Genomic DNA, 19,226 nt, shown 5'->3' on the forward strand with positions numbered 1-19,226 from the left:
GCTGGCTTAATATTTCATTTTTCACCCCCACCCCATTCTCCTCCCTGTTACACCCCCATCTCCAAATCTCTACCCAGAAACCCACAAATTTCTCCCTTTTTTCATAACTGATTAGGGCACAGATTATTAATAGAGATATTTTCCTTGTGTACTGAGTGTGTGTGTGCGCGGGTGGGGGGGCATGAAGGATTTCTGCATAAAACAAAAATGGCTGCTGTGACTAACTCCCCCTTATAAAAAATATTTGAGGGGGGGGCATTAATCAGTACTCATGCTCAGTCTGACATCAGCATAAATTGTTAAAGGTTAACTAGTTAGATACTAGTCCAACTACATTTAATTTTTTTCTTTTCTTTACTAGTCTCTTCCTCACCACCTCCCTTCTCTAAAGAAAAGCGCTTTTTTTTTTTCTGAATACTTCAGAAGGGAGTGGTTTGATGTGAAGGGTTTTTTTCCCCTTCAGGCATTGAAAAGGAAAAAGATGAAATATATGTTTATATATAACTCTTTCTACATACCTCATTGGAGTCAAAATGCATTTAATTGTGTACATATCTTTCAAGTGAGAAGTGATACTGGATTTTTTTTCTTTCTTTAAAAAAGTGGTAGAAATCCTAGTGACTTTTGGGGCAGAGATATGAATAGATACAATGATTGAGTTTTTTTCAAAGGAGTCCATGTTTGATTCTCCCCTTTGCCCAGCCTTTTCGGTGATTAATAATTATGTATTTTATTTTCACTCTTTTCTCCTTTACCTGGCCTCTCCCCCAGTTGCTTTAATATAAAATTCATCTTACTTGGAAAGTTAATTTAGGGGTAAATAAAACATTTTTAGAATAAAGGGGAAAGTCAAGTCTGAAGATTGTGAAATGATTTTCTCTTTCCTCCTATTTCAGTGTATTTCCCTTCCTCCATGATCTCCAACAATGTAAAGTGGAAGAAACTGAGGTACCATGAAAGAAAAAAGTAACTGGAACTGAGAAAAGAAAGAGGTAGGGGATTATACTCATAATTTTCATCTGATTCTCACCCTTAATTTCCAGTTGTACCCAGTGTTTACCTTTAAAGTGGTAATCAAATGGAAGAGTGAAAGGGAGTCCAAAACTAGCTTTCTCATCCAGAGACTTGATTAGGGAAGTCATAAAATAAAATTTGCCATGTGAGCAAGGCTAGCAAAGAAAGGAGGGTACATAGCTCATCTCAGTTCTACTATTTTTTGTTCTTGTTACCCTTTTGTTACTCTAGTTTCCTCTTGTTCTCTTGATCTCATTATGTCCCTTTTCTAGCTTCCCACCCTATGTCTGTGGAATCATTTCTTCCCTGGGTTATTTCCCTACCTTTTAAGCCAGCCACCCAGCAACCCCTGCAGTATTCAGGAGCACCTTAAGAGGGTGGGGTAGGTAGGCAGCAACCAGAACGTATTAGTGACAAGGAACGCTATGCAGATTATTGCTAAAATGTTCTTTATTGATGTGCCACCTACCCACCACCCACCCAGCCAAAACATACACACACAAATGTACTTTATTATACATTGATTTCCACCTTTCGTTAACCTGGTCTTTGGAATTCTCTTGCCTCTACTCCCATATCATTCCTGTTTGAGTCTAACTTCTCTCCCTCTTCCATTCGATTGTATTCTGTCCTCTTTCTCAGTCTCTCTTCTTCGTAGTCCATCTGGGTATTCATTCCCTTTTTTCTGTCTATGGGATTCTTTGTATGTATATTTTTCACTGAGACTTTATTTTTCACTCATCCCTTTGATTCTCAGGCTCTTTAACCTCAAAGTAACTATCCACGTCGTCTTCTTTCTGTTTACTTCTGTCTTCCAGGATCAGACTACATGTGCCTCTTCTTCATGTGTGCCTGACTCCCCCCTTTCTGGCCCCTCTGTGTGTGTCTAGGAAGAGTGTCCCAATGTGCCTGTTGACAACCCTACACATGTGCACCACAGTCTCTCTGCCTCTGTGCCTTCTCCCTCTGTGCTGAGTACCTCTGCCTGCCTGCCTGCCTGCCTGCCTGCCACATGGGCCATGAGCTGCAGGTGTGGGTGGCTAAAGGTGGCTGTGTGCATCCCTGTGCTAACATTCATCATTCTTTTGAGTGTGCTTTGCATATGGATCTGTTAATTTGCCTGATTCTTCCTCCTGTCCATCTCCTCCTCTGCCTGCCTGCTTCTCCTGTTCCCTTCTCTCCCTACTGACTTCTTGATTTTTCTTCTTCTATCCTTGTTTCCGCCTGTCTCTCTACCTGCTTGCTTCTATTATGGTGTCTGTCTGCCTGCCTGCCAGTCTGCTCCTCCCCGACTGGCTGCCAGCCTCTTTCTCTCCCTGGTTGTCTGTCTGCTTCTCTGGCTGTTTGCCCACCACTCTCTCTCTAGCCATCTGTCTCCCCGCCTGCCTGTCTCTATCACTTTTTTAGCCGCGGTTTGTCTACCTTCCAGGCCTTGCCATGGTTCTGTCTTGGTTTTTCTCTTATCTTACCTTTCTACTTGTTCCTCCTCTTATTTATGCCAGTTAATGATTTTTCCCTTGCTTCCCTTTATGTCTTCTTGCCTATCTACCTACTTGCTTGCTGCTATTCCATATTTAATGCTTGTATCTTTGTTGTCTTTCTGTTTATCAGCTTTTTCTCCCTTGACTTTTTCTCTTTCAACATCCCATCAACGGTGATGGGCTCTCTACGGCTCTCTACCCCAAATGTCTTAGTGAACCCCTTGCCCTGAAATCTTACCTGCCTTCTTGCCATGTCCTTTACCTTGCCTTCTCTCACCTCCATTTCACTTGTCTCTTTTTCTTTTTGTCTTCCTGGTTCCTCAGTCTCTTTTTTTTTTTTTTTTTAAATTATTTTTAGAAGGGAAGGGAAGGAGAAAGAGTGGGAGAGAAACATCCATGTGTGGTTGCCTCTCATGTGTTCCCCACTGGGGACCCAGCCCACAACCCAGGCATGTGCCCCAACTAGGAATCGAACCAGCAACCCTCTGTTCCACAGGCCCCTGCTCAATCCACTGAGCCACACCGGCCAGGGCTGCCTCAGTCTTTCTGCCATTTCCCCCATTTCTCCTTGTCTTCCTGCCTGTTTGCTCTCTGCCTGGCTGGCTCTGCTATCCATGTATCTGCTTGCCTTTGTTTTTCTTCTTATTTTTAAGCAATTTTTAAATAGATAGTACATACACATGGTACAAAATGTTTAAGTACTAAAAGTGTCCAGTGAAGAGTAAGCCTCTCTTGTCATTTTTCTCCCCCAGCCCTTAGTTCCTTTCCTCACAGTTGGTCACTACTTCACATTTCTTGGATACTGTTCCAGAAAAGAGTCTGCATATTTACGAGTACTTGTTTTTTCCTGCATTCCTTCCTACTTCTCTTCTAGTTCTGCTGAATGCTTCTTCCACTGTTAGTCTGTCAGTACCCCTTCATATTTCACTGGGCTTACCCATCTCTTCTTGTCTTTTTGATTCTACTTTATGGCACTTGTCTTTTTGATTGATTGGTTGCTAGTCATATGCCTGTACTACTAGTACCTGAGGAGCACTTAGGAAGGGCTTGCTCTCTCTTAATCTCCTACTCTGCATAATAAATTGTCTTGATGAGAGCCCACCTCTGCTTGTCTCCTCATGACTGATGTATTAATTGAGAAAAGCACTGGTGGTACTGAAAAATACCTTACAAACATAGGTACAATTTAGTAAGTACAGATAGTTTGGAAGCTGACTGAACTTACAAGCAAATAGAGTAGACACAGGCCCACTTTGCCTTTCCCACATCTGTATGCATTTTTTAAAGGCATGTGAATCTAGATCCTTTTAGGTTCAGCAGCACCCTTTGGTTGTTGACCTATGACTGTCCAAGAAGTTTTTCTTCCTCCTAGTCTAAAAAACTCTGCCTCTTACTAACACTTTTCTCCCTTTTCATCCTTCCTTTGAATCATCTCACATGCCACCTTGGAGGTGTTATAACTTGTTGGGAGAAACGAAGCTGTAGCCTCTATCTTATGTCTCTCTAGAAAGGTGATGATAATACTTTTAAACACAATGCTCTGTTCTTTGATTTCTGCTTTTTTATTGCCTGTATTCCTGAATTTAATTATTTCAGTCTCCATCTCTGTGTCTCTCCTGACTTTCCCTCTCTTACTTCTGTTTTCTTGGTTTTGTCTTCTCTCTTAACTAATTCTTGGGCTCCATTCTAGCCTCTCTTTCTGATTGGCCACCTTCCTTCTCTTCTGTCTGATTGGCCTTTATCCCTCCATCACCCTATCTGCCTGCTGGATTCTTCCTGCCTGCAATAATGTATGTCGTAGCACTTTATAAATCATAAAGCACTAGGTAGTATAAAACATTATCATCACTTTGTCTTCTTTTTTTCGTTATTGTTTTATTTCTTTCTCTGCCTTCTCTCTACCCCTTTCTGTTTGTCTGTTTCTGTTCCTCTCTGTGATCTTGCCTGCCTCTCTGTCAGTCAGCTCCTTTCTTTTCTGGCCACCTGTCTGTTTCTGTGCCATCCTTCTCTATCTTCTCTGTTCCTATATCTCTGTCTGTTTCCTGTTCCTCTATATTTCTTTTACCTACCTATTCTGGCTGTCCTAAGGCCTTTTATCTGATCCTGTGTGTCTCACTTTCTCTCCCTGCTTATCTCCCTTCCCTGTCAGTTTCAACCTGGGTACCACTGTATACCTTTTGCTATTTTCCTGTACTTCAAAAAAATAAAATAAATAATTAAAATACCATATGACTAATTGGTAGAGGGAAATGTTTTTTGTTTTTAATGAAAAGACCATTAAGGTAAGAACAAGGAACTGAAGCATGCAGCTATCAGATGTAACCTAAAAATTAGATACCACTCCCCCCAAGGAAAAACATTGTAAGGGACTTCAAAGCCAGTAATAATAGAATTATTTATATAAAGCACAAGCAAGAAACTTTTCCAAAGCAATAGTTTCTAATAGACCTTTTTTGGATCATAGGAAGTTGTAAACCCTTCCCCCAGAAAAACAGTAAATATAGTCATATATTTACTATATATGTATATATATATAGTAAATATACTTTATAGTAAATATAGTAAATATATTTACTATATATAGTAAATATATTTACATATATTTACTATATTACATACCAAGTACCTTGGTACTTGTTGGCTTCAGAATTGGTCAAATCCTCTACGTGTTGCAAAAAAATGTTTCAGCACTCAGCACCTGCTCGGGAACTCATTGCACTTGCTAGAACTTATGTGAGTCACAACACCACCCCACAAGAGAAAATGCTTCATCACTCATCACTTGTTCAGTACTGGTTAGTTTCGGCATTTGTCACGAGTTCCGGAACAAATAAACAATGAGTACTGGACTACCACTCTATACAAAGTGTCACATATGTTTTCATGAATACCCTGAAATCTGTGGACCCCAGGGTAAAACCGTGATATGAACCAGAGCACAAGCATGAACTGGTACAACAAAAGCAGGTCAGAGAACTGAAAAAGCACTTTGCAATCTATGATTTTCTACCCAAGGAGATATTAAAGAGATTCCTACTTATCTTTTTTAAATATATAGGGGAAAAATAAAATAAATACATAGGTTAGTGAAAATAATGAAAAGCATGTAAATGCTAAGGATATCATGGAATTAAGAGTTGGAAGGTCATCTAAGCCAGTGGTTCCCAAAATGTCTAAGTAAGGTTGTCACCTGTCCTTTCATGGTAAGAAGGGCTGTTCTTTGTTCTGAGATTATATAAAAATATTCTTATAAATATTTTTATACAGAGTGAGTATATAATATACTATATTTATATATAACAAATATATATGTCAATATGTACATATGCCTATTTATTTAACAATGTATTTGTTTAAAATGTCTTTTACAAATGAGGTAGAAATGTATGGAAGGATGCCCATGACTTTTTTTTTTTTTAAGATTTTATTTATTTATCTTTAGAGGGGAAGGGAAGGAGAGAGGGAGAGAAACATCAATGTATGGTTGCCTTTCATGCATCCCCTGCTGGGAACTGGCCTGCAGGGAACCAGCCTGCAACCCAGGCATGTACCCAGACTGGGAATCGAACGGCGGTTGTCTTGTTCACAGGCCCGTGCTCAATCCACTGAGCTACACCAGCCAGGGCACCCATGACTTTTATAGAGAGAAAGTAAATGATTTTCTTTTTATTTTTTATACTTCTGTACAATTTTAATAGAATATACATATATTTTTATAGTTATAAAACACTTTTAATATCTTTTTACTAAATAATGGTGATGGGTATAAGTTTCATTTTTGTTGTTCTTTTTAAATTAATTAATTAATGTATTTATTTATTTATTTATTTATTGCTTTCAGAGAGAGGACAGGAGGGAGAAGCATCAATTTGATGTTCTACTCACTTATGCATTCATTGGTTGATTCTTGTATGTGCCCTGACGGCCATCGGACAGCAACCTAGGCATTTAGGGATGTGCTCCAACCAACTGAGCAACCCAGCCAGGGAGGGCAGACTTTGTTGTTCTTAATATTCTTTTTTTCTTTTCTTTTTTTTTTTTTTTTTTTGTTCTTAATATTCTTAGCACAAGAAAAAGTCAGCAACTCCATGTTGATCACTAACTATTTTTTAAATATTTTACTGGTCATTGAAATATAAAAGTCTAGGGTATAATGCTTAAACTAATAACTTCTTGATTTCATGAAGAGACACTTTAATTTTTCATATATTATTATATGCATGATTTGTGATATATAGATACCCACTGTATACTATTATATGCATAATCTTTTTTTTTTTTAAGATTTTTATTTAGAAGAGAAGGGAAGGAGAGAGGAGGAGAAACATCAATGTATGGTTGCCTTTCATGCATCCCCTGCTGGGAACTGGCCTGCAGGGAACCAGCCTGCAACCCAGGCATGTGCCCTGACTGGGAATCGAACTGCAATTGTCTGGTTTGCAGGCCTGCGCTCAATCCACTGAGCTACACCAGCCAGGGTTTTGGTTTTTTGTGTTTTTTTAAGATTTTTTGCATAATCTTTCTTTAAGTCAGTTTTTCTTTAACTTAAATGAATGCCCTTCAAGGATTACAATTTATAATACTAAGAAATAATTTCCATAAATCCTTGATTTGATAGGGTAATTATATTTTTATAATTCATTTTAAAATACAAATAATTACTGAAGTAAAATAAATAAAAATAAAAGCATTTGGCATGCTACCAGTGGTTTAGGAGCCATATTTTAAGAAATGTCCCTGACTGGTGTAGCTCAGTGGATTGAGCACGGGCCTGTGAACCAGACAACCGCAGTTTGATTCTCAGTCAGGGTACATGCCTGGGTTGCAGGCCGGTTCCCTGCAGGCCACTTCCCAGCAGGGGATGCACAAAAGGCAACCATACATTGATGTTTCTCTCCCTCTCTCCTTCCCTTCCCCTCTAAAGATAAATAAATAAAATCTTAAAAAAAAAAAAGAAATGTTACTTTAGCCCTGGCTGGTGTGGCTCAGTGGATTGAGTACTGGCCTGTGAACCAGAGGGTCACTGGTCTATTCCCAGTCAGGGTACATGCCAGGGTTGTCGGCCAGGTCCCCAGTAGGAGGTGCATAAGAGGTAGCCACACAGTGGTGTTTTTCTTCCTCACTTTCTCCCTCCCTAAAAATAAATATTTTTTAAAATAAAAAAAATATTACTTTAATTTTCTGGGTATAGAAACTGGGGCCAAGATGTTGAAAGGATTGCTAAGATAAGTTGTTAGAACAGGATTTGAACTTATATTTTCCAATTTATTTTTCTGTGATATACTAAATGACTTCTAAGTCCATGGTATTCCTGGAGTTTTAAGGAACTTGTATGTAAAATTGATGGTCACATATATCACTTATTACCTATAACAATTATACTACGGAACTGGCAGTGGTCAATTTAATTGTGTCTAGTACACTTTTAAACTTACATGTTTTCTAACAGAGTTCTACTTCTTACCATCTACCCTAGAGAAACAGTCTTCATATTTGTGCATATCAGGTGACTTGTACAAAGATGTTCATTACAACATTATAATGGTAAAAAGTAGGAAACACCCTAAATCTTAAACAGTAAGGAACAGCTAAGTAAACTACATAGCTATTAAGAAAAATAAGTTACATCTTCATAGTAAGATTCTCTATTATGTTGTTGAATGGAAAAAGGAAAGCTGTGAAGCAATACAGCATGGGGCAAAAGTAGATTTATAGTTGTTCATATGGAAAATAATATAATATTAATATAAGAGTAAATTTTTGTGTTTCACATACTCAAAACTGTAAACCTACTTTGTCTCAAACCTATACATAATTATATTATTTAGTTAATTTATATTCAAAGAAGGCAAAAACAATACTATTGTTTCTACAGGTACTTTTATTGTTTTATTTTCTTATTTTATTCATTTATCTTTAGAGGGGAAAAGAAGGAAAGAGGGAGAGAAATATCAATGTATGGTTGCCTCTCATGCGTTCCCTGCTGGGAACTGGCCTGCAACCCAGGCATATGCCCTGACTGGGATTTGAACTGTGGTTGTTTGGTTCGCAGGCCTGCACTTAATCCACTGAGCTGCACAGCCAGGGCTCTACAGGTACTTTTATACATATATAAATGCCTTTAAGAATTCTGGATATAGAAAACAAAAGAAAAACTAAAAGAAAAAATTCTGGACATACACATACCAAATTAGAAACAGGGTTTACTTTGGGGAGAGAATAGTGAAGGGGAATATTTAGCTTTATTAATCATTTTGAACTTTTATAATGAGAAATTATTATTTGTGTAAACAAATTTAAGTAATTTCATGATTACATTAATAAACAAAGCCAAATGAGACAAAAAGTAGTATGATTCTTGTGAACAAATCATGTCTCATTGATCTCTAGTTCTTTGAGGAGAAAAATATCTAATCAAAGTACAATCTGCGGATGTGATTTAGTTACACTTTTGAAAACAGTGAAGTTCTAGTTTAAAAACTAACATGAGGAAACAAAAGAAAAGGCACAAAAGAGCTCATGTAATATAGAACTATTGATAAAAGAAAACAAATATGAATATACATAGAATATTCCTGGATAACACACAAGAAACTATAGTAGTTATCACTGGGAAGGGAATTTTTTTCATTGTGCATCTTTTAAAGCACCTTGAAAATTTTTAGCAACCAAGGGATTAGCTTGTTGGAGAAAGGAGAGACACTTTTTGAGATCAGACATGAACACAAAAAAAACCCCTCATTAGTCAATATGTAGTAGTGATGATGATTATGGACTGTAAAATCTGAATGTTCAGAGAAGAGAGATCTGGTGGGGGAAAGAGGAACTTGAGGAACTTTCATATGAAGCTGTATTGGAAGTAGGCCCCAAAAGAATACTAAGATTTATAAACAGAGAGGAGGAAGGAGGGCAGTCCAGGTTGAGTAAGAAAGTACTTAGCAAGTAGAATGTGGACCTCATCTGACTAGAGTGGTTAAGTTAATGATAGAAAGTTATAGTAGGTGTTGGTACCTCTTTAAAGGGTAAGAATTGTTAGTATATCAAGTGATGAGTAGAGGCCAGAACATTGGAGGAACTTTGAAGAGTGGAGGGGACAGAAGAGAAGCCAAAGAAAAAAGTGGTAATTGTTAGGGTAGTAGGTATACCAGATAGTGTTACTGTGGTAAAAGCAAGAAGACAGTTCTAGAGGGTAGGTGCTTCATGGAGGTCAAGAAAAGTACCAACAGCGAGTGCTTCAGAAAATTAAATACAGAGTTACATATGACCCACCAATTTTAGTTCTAGGTGTACAGTACCCAAGAGAATTGAAATATGTTCACACAAAAACTTGTATATGAATCTTCATAGGAGCATTATTCATAACCCCAAAGTGGAAACAACCCAAATGTCCATTAGCTAAGGAAGGGATAAACAAAAATATAGTGTGTCCATACAGTTCAACCATAAAAAGAATGAAGTACTGATACACGCTGCAACATGGGTAGACCTTGAAAACATCATGCTAAGTGAAAAAAAACAGACATAAAAGGCCACATATTATATGATTCTATTTATGTAAAAGGTCCAGAACAACTTTACAGAAATAGAAATAGATCATTGTTTGCCGGGGGTCTGGGAGAAGAAGATAGGAAATGACTACTAATGGGTATGGGATTTCTTTTTGTAGTGATGAAAATATTCTGGAATTAAGTATTGGTGATAGCTGCACAACATGGTAAATATACTAAAAATTCTTGAATTATATACTTTAAAATGTTGGATTTTATGGTATATGAATTATATTTCAGGTTTTTTTAATTTTTATTTTATTGATTATGCCATTACAGTTGTTCTATTCCCCCCTTCATTCCCCTCCACCCTGCAACCCCCCCACCCCTACCATTCCGCCCCTTTAGTTTATGACTATGTGTCTCAAGTTCTTTGGATTCTGTATTTCCCATACTATTCTTGCCCTCCCCCTATCTATTTTCCACCTACTGTGTATGCTACTTATTTTCTGTACCTTCTCCCTACTTCTCCCACTCCCCTGTTGCTAACCCTCCATGAGATCTTCATTTCTATGGTTCTGCTCCTGATATAGCTGTCCTTTTAGCTTGCTTTTGTTTTAGATGTGGTTGTTAGTAACTGTGAGTTAGCTGTCCTTTCACTGTTCATATTTTTTCTCTTCTTTTTTTTAGATAAGTCCCCTTAACATTTCATATAATAAGGGCTAGGTGATGATGAACTCCTTTAACTTGACCTTATCTGAGAAGCACTTTATCTGTCCTTCCATTCTAAATGAAAGTTTTGCTGGATAGAGCAATCTTGGTTGTAGGTCTTTGGATTTCTTGACTTGGAATACCTCTTTCCAGCCCCTTCTTGCCTGCAAGGTCTCTTTTGAGAAATCCGCTGACAGTCTGATGGGAACTCCTTTGTAGGTGACTGTCCCCTTATCTCTTGCTGCTTCTAGGATTCTCTCTTTCATTTTAATCTTGGCTAATGTAATTATGGATGTGCCTTGGTGTATTTCTTCTTGGGTCCAACTTCTTTGGGACTCTCTGAGCTTCCTGGATTTCCTGGAAGTCTATTGCCTTTGCCAGATTGGGGAAGGTCTCCTTTATTATTTGTTCAAATAAGTTTTCCACTGGTGGCTGTTCCTTTCCCCCTTCTGGTACCCCTATAATTCGGATGTTGGAACGTTTAAAGATGTCCTGGAGGTTACTAAGTCTCTCCTCATTTTTTTGAATTCTTGTTTCTTCATTCTTTTCTGGTTGGTCATTTTTATCCTCCTTCTGGTCCACCCCTTTGATTTGAGTCCCAGTTTCCTTTCCATTTCTATTGGTTTCCTGTGCATTGCCATTCATTTCACTTAGTGTAGCCTTCATTTTTTCATCTAATTTGTGACTAAAATGAACCAGTTCTGTGAGCATCCTGATCACCAGTGTTTTGAACTGTGTATCTGAAAGTTTTGCTATTTCTCCATCACTTAGATTTATGGGCTCTGGGGCTTTGAGATCTTCTTGAGCCATTTTTGGTCTGTTCGCGCCCATTAAGTATGAGGAACAGAGCCTTAGGGGCAGGGCAGGGCCTCCAGAGCGGGGTCACTGGGTTGTGACGCTGTATGTGGGGGCGGGGTCAGAGCCGGGAAATGGGGGGCCGTCTCTGCTGCCTCCCTTTGCTGGACCCGCTCAGTCCTGTCAAGGCTCACTGCCCACTCCCTCGCCAGCACAGTCAACCCGCAGCCCTTCACCCTCCCTGGATCCGCCGGTCGCTCACTGGGTTGGCCCTTTGCAACCCCATGCCTGGGATCCACACGCCTGAGTCCGTCTGACCGAGTTTTCCTGTGTAACCCCGATCCGCCAGCTGCTGGTTTCGCCCCTCTTACCGATCAGGCTGAAGCATTAATTGTTATCGGACTTCCAAAAAGTTCAATTTTCTGTGTTCTGGCTGTGTTTTTCTGTTGCTAATATTTTGTTGTCTCTAATCTTGGTTGTGTGAGAAAGCACAGCGTCTCCACCTATACCTCCATCTTGGCGGAAACTATATTTCAGTTTTTAAAAAAAGACTGCAGACCTGCCTGGTGTGGCTCAGTAGGTTCAGCATCAACCTGCAAAGTGAAAGGTTGTTGGTTCTATTCCCAGTCAAGGCACATGACTGGGTTGTGAGTTCAGTCCCTAGTCAGGGCATGTACAAGAGGCAACTGATTGATGTTTCACTCTCACATCAATGTTTCTCTCCCTCTCTCCCTGCTTTCCCCTCTCTAAAAAGAAACAAAATTTTTAAAAAGAAAAAATTGCAAACTGGAAGCTAGTTTGGATGAGAAAGTTACATAGCAATGAAAGATTATGAGAAACCATTGAAATGCTGAATATGGAGGTTTTTAACTAAGAATTTCATCTCTTGAGAACTATTTAATAGGTTCAAAAGAATAGCTACAGCGTAGATCAACCACAAAGAATATTAAAATGAATACATGTATCCATCATCTGGTTTAATAAATATAATGGTAGTAAGATCCTTAAAGCCTCAAATGATCTTCCATATTTCACATTCCTCTCTTGCCCTCACCCAGCCAGTCACCTGGCTGGGTTATCATTCCCTTGCTTTTTCTTTGAGATTATTTCCCTTCCCACCTGTAATTTCTTAATTAAAAAAATTTTCAAACCTACAGAAAAGTTGAAAGACTACAATGAATATCCATATATAAATTCTTCACCTACATTACTGATCTGATTGTTAACCTTTTGTCACATTGATAAAATGACATGAGCAAATACTATGGTCTAATTTTAATTGCATAAAACAATATAAAATCACATATGTAGTATAATCGCAACCATGTAGGAAAATACTTAATGGAAGTGGTTAGAATGTTAATAATGATTAATGCTGAATGATAGAAATAAGATTTTTGTTTTCCATCTTTATGCTTCTGTACCTGGAATTTTCTGTGAAGAGCACATATACTATAATAAAAAAGAAAAATAAGTTTTAAAAAATAACTTAAAATGTATGTACAAAGAGAGAATTACAGACGGTATCAAACATTTGTTTATAAAAGTGGGTACTCAAGAAAAGGTAGTGACTTCCAGCCAAGATGGAGGAGTAGGTGGAAACACTGTACCTTCTCGCACAACCAAATTTAAGGACAACAAAGATTTAGAAACAAAAACACAACCAAAACAGACAGAAAATTGAACTGTACCTAAGTCTGACAACAATGAACCATTCATCCAGACCAGTAAAAGGGGCAGAGTCAGTGGCAGGCACAGAGGGGACGCTGCAGGGAAAAGTGGTCTGTGGCTGTGGGACCAACCCAGGCACGTAGGGGGCAGTTGGCAGAACCCAGGTGTGGGGTGGCAACAGGCAGACCCAGTGAGGGAGCAAGGCAGCTGGCTAACCGTGGTCACAAATCCATGCACAGATAAACCAGATGAAAAAACAAACAGTGAGACAGACCACGCAACACAGGGCTCTAGCACCGAGAAATAAAGCCTAAAAGCACTGACTGAAAAAACTTTCCAGGGTTGAGGTGCTGGGAGAGGCTCCCAGCCTCACAGGAGAGTTCATTGGACAGACCCACAAGGTCCTAGAAGGTACACAAGCCCACCCATCTGGGAACCAGCATCAGAAGGGCCCAATTTCCTTGTGGGAAGCAGCAGAGGGGACCAAAATCCGAGACAGAGTGGAACAAACAAACGCCATTTCTCCCTCTCTGACCCCACCCCCAGTCACAACCCAGTGACCAGACTGACCGGACCTGGTGAACACCTAAGGCTCTGCCCCTCATACATAACAGGCATGAACAGACCAGAATGTTATGGCTCAAGCAGAACAACTCAAAAGCTCCAGAGCCAATACTTCTAAGCGACCAAGAGATAGACACCCTATCAGATGCACAGTTCAAACACTGGTGATCAGGATGCTCACAGAACTGGTTGATTGTAGTCGAAAATTAGATGAAAAAATGAAGGCTACACTAAGTGAAATGAAGCAAAATGCACAGTGAACCAATAGTGATGGAAAAGAAACTGGGACTCAAATCAATGGAGTGGACCAGAAGGAAGAAAGAAACATCCAATCAGAAAAGAATGAAGAAATAAGAATTCAAAAAAATGAGGAGAGGCTTAGGAACCTCCAGGACATCTTTAAACGTTCCAACATCCGAATTATAGGGGTACCAGAAGGGGAAGAGGAACAGCAACAAGTGGAAAACTTATCTGAACAAATAGTAAAGGAAAACTTCCCCAATCTGGCAAAGGAAATAGACTTCTAGGAAGTCCAGGAAGCTCAGAGAGTCCCAAAGAAGGTGGACCCAAGGAGGAACACTCCAAGGCACATCATAATTACATTAGCCAAGATTAAAATGAAAGAGAGAATCCTAGAAGCAGCAAGAGATAAGGGGACAGTCACCTACAAAGGAGTTCCCATCAGACTGTCAGCGGATTTCTCAAAAGAGACCTTGCAGGCAAGAAGGGGCTGGAAAGAAGTATTCCAAGTCATGTAAGGCAAGGACCTACATCTAAGATTGCTCTATCCAGCAAAGCTTTCATTTAGCATGGAAGGGCAGATAAAGTGCTTCTCAGATAAGGTCAAGTTAAAGGAGTTCATCATCACCAAGCCCTTATTATATGAAATGTTAAGGGGACTTATCTAAAAAAAAGAAGAGAAAAAATATGAACAGTGAAAGGACAGCAAACTCACAGTTATTAACAACCACACCTAAAACAAAAGCAAACTAAGTGGATGGCTAGATCAGGAGTGGAACCATAGAAATGGAGATCACATGGAGGGTTAGCAACAGGGGAATGGGAGGAGGAGAAGTAGGGAGAAGGTACAGAGAATAAGGAGCATGGACGGTAGGTAGAAAATAGGGGAAGGGCAAGAATAGTATGGGAAATGTAGAAGCTAAAGAACTTGTGACACATGGACATGAATTTAAGGGGGAGAGTGGGGGGAGGGGTGTGCAGGGTGGAGGGTAATGAAGGGGGGAAATGGGACAACCGTAATGGCATAATCAATAAAATATATATTTTTAAAGTAATTAAAAGAACAATCCTAAATTCGCCTTAAAAAATAAAATACAAAAAAGAAATAAGATGATTGGGGGTTCCTAAGCCTCTCATTTTTTAAAATTCTTATTTCTTCATTCTTTTCTGGTTGGATGTTTCTTTATTCCTTCTGGTCCACTCCATTGATTTGAGTCCCTGTTTTCTTCCCATCACTATTGTTTCCCTGTACTTTTTCCTTCATTTCACTTAGCATAATCTTCATTTTTTCATCTAATTTGCAACCAAATTCAACCAATTCTGTGAGCATCCTGATTACAGTGTTTTCAACTGTGCATCTGACAGGTTGGCTCTCTCTTCGTTGTTTAGTTGTAGTTTTTCTAGAGCTTTGATCTGTTCTTTCGTTTGGGCCATTTTTTTTTTTTTGTCATGACACACCTGTTACATATGAGGGGCGGAGCCTTAAGTGTTCACCAGGGCGGGGCAATACAGGCACTGGGTTGTGACACTATATATGGGGCAAGGGGTCTGAGAGGAAACAGTGGCGCTTGCTCCACTCTCTGCCTGATTTCAGTCACTTCCCCTGCTTCCCACAAGCAAATTAGGCCCTTCTGGTGCTGATTCCCATTTGGGTGGGTTTGTGTACATCCTGAGGCCCTGTGGACCTCTCCAACAAACTCTTCTGTGAGGCTGGGAGTTTCTCCCAACACCTCAACCCCATAGATGTTTTCAATCAGTGGTTTGAGGCTTTATTTCCCCATGCTGGGACCCTAGGTTGCATGTTGTGTCTACTCCCCAGTTTTGCCTGCTTTATCTGTGCACGAATGTAGGACCACTTGGCCCGCCAGCTGCCTTGTGCGCCATGCCCCTTCACAATTCGCTGCCTTGCTGGGTCCGCCAACTGCAGCTTTGCATGCCCAGGGTCCGCCTGCTGCTGCCTTGTGTGCTGCCTCAATTCCAGCTCCTCGACACTGTCCCTCCTACCGGTTTGGATGAATGTGTCTACTTTAACTCCTTGGTTGTTAGACTTCCACACAGTTCAATTTTCTATCAGTCCCCTGGTTGTTTTTCTGTTTTTAAATTGTTGTCCTTATTTTGGTTCTGCAGGGGCACAGTGTGTCTACCTACACCTCCATCTTGGCCAGAAGTCCCCAATTCCAGTATTCAGTTTAATTTACTGTATAATGTCTGTCTTCCTCCCTTCTTAGACTATAAGCTCCAGGGGGGCAGGGACCACACCCCTAGCCTAGTACCAGCCCAGAGCAGTTAATCAACATTCATAAAATCTACAAATACAATGTGATAAATGCTACAAAAGGACTAAGTATGAAATGCCTCAAGAACATTTAAACCCAGTCTGGGGAGATCAAGGAAGGCTTTTATTAAAAAAGTATCATCTCAAACAGATCTAAAGGACAAGTGAAAAGGACGAAGAGGGTAAAGAGAGAATAAATGGCATAAATAGCTCACAGTTCAGGGGTGAATTGTGTGGAAAGCTCAGAAGCAAAAATGAAACACTAAGTAAAGCTAAGAGCAGGTGGGAGGTATAAAAAGGGTCGGCAATGAGAGACATTTAAGGCCAGACCATGTAAAACAAGTTAAGTTTCTCTTTAAATTGATATAATCCACATACATACTAAAATATTCACTCTTTTAAAATATGTAATTCAGCCCTGGCTAGTGTGGCTCAGTGAATTGAGCACTGGCCTGCCAACCAAAGGGTTGCTAGTGTGATTCCCAGTCAGGGCACATGCCTGGGTTGTGGGCCAGGTCCCCAGTTGGGGGTGTGAGAAAAGCAACCAGTTGATATGTCTCTCACACATCAATATTTCTCTTCCTGTATTTCTTCCTCCCTTCCCATCTCTCTAATAAATAAGACAAAGGCAGCCAGAGCTAAGTTAGTGGTAGTTGGGATCAGAGAATATGAACTGAAGTTGTGAAAGAACTGCACAACTCAAAAATTTACTGGGAGGGGGTCTGGGGCAGCAGGAGCACTCCTGGATGACATCCAAGTTTTCTGGCCTGTGTGATTGAGATGATGATGAATCCACTGGTGATGAAGGGGGATGCTGGGGGAGGAATCTGATTGGAGAGGAAGATGATCTGTATTTAGTTAGCTATATAAAGTAACTTTGGGGCATGCAAATGCAAAAGTCCAGATCTTACTGGATATATGGGACTAGATCCTGAAGAGAGCCCTGAGCTAGAGTTATAAGTATGGGAATCACCAGTAGAGTAACTATTGCCAAAGTCAAGGATAAGACCACCTTAATAATGGAGCATTATTTAAGTAGAGGGCCTGAGAGGAACAAACCTAAGGAAAGGGAGGAGAAGGTGGAGACTCAAAAGGAAAAGTCTGAGGTGTGAGAGAGACCCCAGGAAAATGGTGCCATGGAAGCCAGAGAGAGGATATTTGAGAGGAGGAAGTGGTAAACAGTGTGAAATGTTACTGAGGTCAAGAAAAGGACTTGAGTTTCCATGATTTAGCAAACAGCCAAGTGGTGGTATATTAGAGCAGTAGTTGGATGAGATATGAATGGGATAGTCATAGACGAAATCCAACTGAATGCAGTAGGGAGGAATTTTCTGGCTTTGTAACCATGCACAGATCACTTTCCTTCATTTACATTCCATTTAACCATAAAATGTAGATAACAGAAGTACATTTCATTAAAGACAATAGGCATAAACCAGGACATGAACACTTAAAAAGAAGCAACCTCCAGTGTTGAGAAGGTTAAAATAAGATGTGGGAAAATGCCCAGCAGTATAAAAAGTCCTTGGCACACAAAAATTTTAGTTTTCTTTCCCTCTCCTTGTGCTATCCACTCTTGATTTAGTAATGGATGCTTCTCTTGGGATTCTCCAAGATTCAGCATTATTCAGCATCTAGGTAATATCTATCATGATAAGGAAGTCAGTAGACTGTATCTGTGACTAACATTTGGTTTCTGACCTAACAACAGTGTTTGTGCCTCCATTAGGAAAATTATTTGCATCCAGTAAAATGTGGTTTGTTCCATATCATGCTGGAGTTTAGCTTAAGTTATATAAAACAGGAAAAGCAAGGAAATGGGACAATTATTGGGAGCAATAGTAACTAAAGTCTGCACTTTGCTTCTTGAGTTTAAGGTGCTATTCATAACTCTTGGTCATGAATCTTCTCACCTTACAATCATCGTGAGTCTCCCTGAGTTGAGAAATGACTAATAGTAAGCTTGACTGTTCAGAAAAATAGCTACCAATTACTGAGCACCTTATGGCTAGCACTTAATGTTAGTTCACTTCATCCTTACTACAATATAAGGCAGGCATTTAATATCCCTGTTTTACAGATGAGGGAACTGCAGCTTTCGGAATAAGTAGCTTGCTCAGGGTCACTATTATTAAGTGATAGAACTTGGATTCTAGATGCTACCAGACTTCAAAGCTCAACTCGTTCTCTAATGGAGGGAATGGATAACTTCATTATTTGGCTCTGGAATACATTTTAGGAGTTATACAACTTTAATATAGAATCTTTTTTAAAACTTAGTTGATTTTAACTTACTAATCATAACTAATTTAGTCTGATATGAAAATGACTGCTTGTCCAGAGAGTTAGATGGTGAAAGGCCCAAGAGCCAGCAGAGGCACAGGGGGAAGTCAGCTTGGGCTAGCATTCACCAGATAAAACTGTAACTTGAAAGACAGTTAATCATCTGGGAAAGGTGTCAAGTCAGTTCTGCTGAAACAACTGGGGCTTGACAACAGATGGAAAGCAAGGCACTTCTATATGGCCAGTCAATGGAAAAGTGTAAAGAAACTGTTACAAGTCAATGTCAAAAGGGAAAAAATGTTTGGTGTTTGCCAGACGTGGAATGGAGAGAAAGGTTTCTGGTTAGGAAGTTGAAGGCAGGACTGAGTCAGGTGCCAGTCTCCAGTGAAGGGTGTGGAATAATCAGAAGGTAAGCAGATGAGAGTGAGGAAGAGAAGTAGAGGGGTATACAGCTAGACTGCAGGGGCCTTTTCACACAAGATGGGGGAATCTGGAAGCAACCCTGCAAATAAATTCCCTCAAGTGTGTGGTCTGTTTCCAGGTTTATTTTCCATATTATTTTAAACTATCCTTTTGGGACTACCCACTTTTTAAAAATATATTTTATTGATTATGCCATTACGGTTGTCCCATTTTCCCCTTGCACACCCCTCTCCCCATTCCTCCCCTTTAGTTCATGTCCATGTGTCACAAGTTCTTTAGCTT

The sequence above is a fragment of the Artibeus jamaicensis genome, unplaced genomic scaffold (genome assembly GCF_021234435.1).
Source record: "Artibeus jamaicensis isolate MK-2021 breed Jamaican fruit bat unplaced genomic scaffold, CSHL_Jam_final contig_781, whole genome shotgun sequence".
Taxonomy (NCBI): domain Eukaryota; kingdom Metazoa; phylum Chordata; class Mammalia; order Chiroptera; family Phyllostomidae; genus Artibeus; species Artibeus jamaicensis.